Raw genomic sequence first — 4,371 nt, forward strand, 5'->3', positions numbered from 1 at the left:
AGCATCCTGGACATATTATTCTTATTGATGATAAACTCTCTTCCCAATAGCTTCCCATTCTCCCTGGATTATTTCATGCCAAAAAAGGCATGCTTTGCAAAGCTCTTAATTCTTTAAGTGGGAGTTGCTATTTAAATACATAGATAAGCCTTGTCAGGCTGTGCTGCTTTTAAGAGTGAACTACTATTGTAAAGTAACATTGCAGTAAAAACAATACTCTGGGGTAGCTTTCCATGTTCCTTCAATACTTCCTCATGTATTAGAGACCTTGAGCTTAGGGCCTGGTTTAAAAGAAATTTCAAAGAAAAAAAAAAGTCAAGAGCTAAGCAACAGCTAAAAAATGCCATTGCAACATTAATATTATCATACATGAAAGCATGCACAAGTCATAAATATACTTGATATTGTAATTATTACATGGCCTTACTTTGATGTAGTCCCTGGGAAATCCTGGGAAATACGATATGATCAAGTCTTTGCTCAAAACTTAGATTTTATGGAGTTTAGGTGGTTTTTATCTAAAAAGGCTGGAGATAGCCTTCTGAGATAATGGGCATATTCTATTAGGACACATTTCCTGAGAAAACACACAATCTTTCATAGTCCTGAAGTACCAAACAGTGCCTAGAAAAAATGATTTAATAAGATTTAACCTTACTTGCCCTTACTGAGTTATTATGATTCGTTTCAGATGTTATCTTATTTTCCCAGTAGCGTATCTTTGAAAAGAATGAGGCTGCTAAGCTGCTCCATAAGGTTATATTTCCAAATGCTATAGTTTATATATCAGAGTCTTGCTGATGCTGCTTCTGCTTCTACTACTAAATAGTTAGGAAACCTTGGAAATGTCATTTTTAATTTCCATCTGGCCTCATTTTTGTCATTTACAAAATGAAGGAGTTGAGTAAGATCAATGGTTTAAAATATTTGGCAAAAAAACCCTTTTGGGCCAGCCGAGTGGCTCAGTTGATTAAGAGCTTGCTCAAGAGTGCGAGCTCTGAGCAACAGGGTTGCCGGTTCGATTCCCACATGGGTCAGTGAGCGGCGCCGAGCTGAGCTGGCTGAGCTGCCAACAGGTGGCAGGATGGCTCAGCTGATGAGAGTAAGTGCTAACAACAAGGTTGCCAGGTTCAACTACTGTATGAGATGGTGGGCTACGCCCACCCGCACCTAAGATTGAGCTAAACTGCTGCCTGGGTAGCTTAAGGGATAGAGCGCGCGCTCTTAACAATGAGGCTGATGGTTCGACTCCACATGGGATGGTGGCTATGCCCACCCACAACTAATTGAGCACAGCACCTTGAGATGAGCGGCACAACTGGACTTGGAGCTGAGCTTGCTGTGTCCTCCATAACTAAGATTGAAGGACACCAACTTGGCTGCTCCCCTTCCCCAATTCCCCAACACTGTTCCCCTCCCCCAACTCCCCAATAAAATCTTTAAAAAAATAAATAAGAAATAAAAACCCTTTCTCCAAATAAAATATTTTGTTGAAGCCTGAAGTATGGAATAGAATATAACTCTAATTACCATGATTTGAGAATCACTAATCTAAATACTATCCTATCTCCATTTGACTATGAAATATTGTCATTCCATTAAGAGCTTCACGGTTCATATTAACAAATAACCCACAGCACGGCTGTCGGTATTAGGCCCTGCAAGTATTCTGTTATCCCAGGTGTAAGGCAGGCCACAATGCAAGGCTTCCAGCAGGTTATTTTCTAGAGGGGTCCACATAATTCTACAAATAAAATTAAAAATTACAATGTAAGTACAAAAGGGTGGACCAAATAGGGAGTGGTTACTTCTGGCCAGGGGCTCAAAGAGGTCCTGATGGTGGGGTAGCATTTGACCAAGAAGCAGGATTTCTGACTAGGGAAGAGGGTTTCCAAGTGGGGCAAACACAAGAAGGTATGGAGGCAGGAAATTGAAAGTCACGTTAAGAGAAGGGCAAGTGTTCCTGTTTGGTTGTGATATAAACTGCATGATGGGGACTTTGAACTAAAGCTGGGAAATTAGGTTGGAATCAGATTATCAAAGTCCTTGAATTTCATGCTAATGCGGTTTGCCTTTATTCTCCAGGAATCAGAAAGCCATTGGAGGTTTTTCATCATACAGTTATATAAACAGACATGTACCTAGGAAAGATTTCTCAAAATCATGTATAATTGGAAATGAAGAAAACTGGAGACTTGAGGATTAATTAGAAGACATATTCTGGCAAGAAGTTATGAAGACCCAGGCTGCTACAGGTGTCCCCCAAAATTATATGTTGAAGCCCTAACCCCCAATGTGACAGTATTTGGAGATGGGGCTTTTAGAAGGTTATAAAGGTTAGATGAAATCATAAGGGTGGGGTCCTAATACAATAGGATTGGTGGTCGTATAAAAGAAGGAGACAGAGGAAAATCCGTGTGGGGACACGTGAGAAAGACTCACTCTAAGCCAGGAAGTGAGCTCTCACCAGAACCTAAGCATGCTGGCACCCTGATCTCAGACTTCCAGCCTACAGAACTCTGAGAAAACAAACTTCTGTTGTTTAAGCCACCCACTCCATGGTATTTTGTTATGGCAGCCTGAGCATACTGAGACAGATAGTGCTATTAGGAATGGCATGGAGGGGACAAATGTCAGCAAGACACCATGGAAATCTTTAGAATCAACAGGATTTGACAAGTAATCCACTTTGTGACGTGAGAGGCCAAGGTCAATGGTGACTCTGAGTCTAAGCCATTGACTAGAAATGTTATGACGCTATTCACAGATATAGAGAACAGATGGGGAAGAACAATTCTGAGGGGTCAAGCTTAAGCTTTGTTACTGACAAGTTTGGTGATTGAATTTGAGGTATTGGCAACGTGACCATGCAGAGGCTTCCAGCAGGCAAATAGAATTGTGGGTTTGGTGGTTAAGGGAGATGAGTGGATTAAAAATCTAAATCATTATGTAGTCATTTGCAGAGGAGTAACACCAAGAACTGTCCGTGGATGAACAAAAACATTCATGCAGAAAAAGATCTACATTATCCTGAGTCTACCAAAAATGGCACCTAGCTTTCTGTTTGGGATGTATGTCCACTTTACATGCCTTCTTACAAATTCTAGAACTTGTGTAGTAAAAGAAAGTTGACAAACGCAGAAGATGTACCTTTAAAAGGGTAAATAAAATGTAGTTTAGATACCCCAAGTGTCACCTTGCAGCTGTCGACTGGAATGCTCCCTCACACTGATCCTTTGAAGTCATAAGGGAGTATCTTGGAATGCTAAGACCCCAGGGAATAATCTTGGTAAAGCTTCCTTATCTGATGGTCTCGGAATGCTGTGTCCATCTATAGGGATCCTACTTATGTGTGAAAAACCAACTTGTGTTTGATCACAAGGAGTTTCGGTGAAGCAGTTGACAGACACATCGAATCAACAAACTGGGTTTAGATATTCACATTTACTTCTTTGTGGCAGCCAGAATCGGGAGCTGAGTCCACAGAGACTTGAGACCTCTGGTCCGCAGTAACTCTACATTTGACTCTTGTATTTCTTAACCCCTCGCTGCGCCTCCTCCAGCTCCCCAGCCCTTGTCACGCGAGACGTGATACCCAAGTATTCCCTCTGCTGTGATACATGTGTAATTTGATTTTGTTGGCAAGAAAAAGACCAATCAGAATTTACTAGACCTTACAAAAAATTTACTAGACCTCAACAAACAAAAGATACTATGACTCTGAGGCAGGTAAAGGGTAAACTGCTTCTTCAAATAAAGCACACTTTAACTCTAAGAGGACTGAAAGCATAAATGGAACATTCTGCCCCATAGGAATGATGATTGGCCAGAAAATTCTGCACCTGGAAATCTTGGTTCTTGAATTTCACAACAATGGAAACAAAATTAGAGAGAGAAAACAAGGAGCAAAAAGGGGCAATAACTGAAGTAGAACAAGGTATTATAAAACAAAGGGAAGTTTCATAAACATTCACCTTAGTGGTACAATAAACGGGATATTTAGAGAACGAATACTCAGAAGGTCCTTCCCTGTAAAAAAGGGCTACCTATCTTAAGAGCAACTGATTTCTAAAATTCATAGAACCTGAAGATGCAGGTTTGGGATTTCCCACTAGATGGTTAGCCCACTACATAGGGACTGGCAAATTTCAGCTATATGGTCTCCTAAGCCAGAAATAAAGGAAAGAGTTGTACAAAATGTGGGGATCCCTATAACTTAGTACCTGCTATAGAAATTCATACTCTTTAGCTTAACAAATTAATGTATCATTCCAATGTCCCAGAAGCAACCACTTTCAATTATCTAAGCTATTTCTTTTGCTATTTAATGACGTATTTCTAAATGATACATATGATACTATTTCTTTTTTT

Source organism: Hipposideros armiger, unplaced genomic scaffold, assembly GCF_001890085.2.
Source record: "Hipposideros armiger isolate ML-2016 unplaced genomic scaffold, ASM189008v1 scaffold_1017, whole genome shotgun sequence".
Lineage (NCBI taxonomy): Eukaryota > Metazoa > Chordata > Mammalia > Chiroptera > Hipposideridae > Hipposideros > Hipposideros armiger.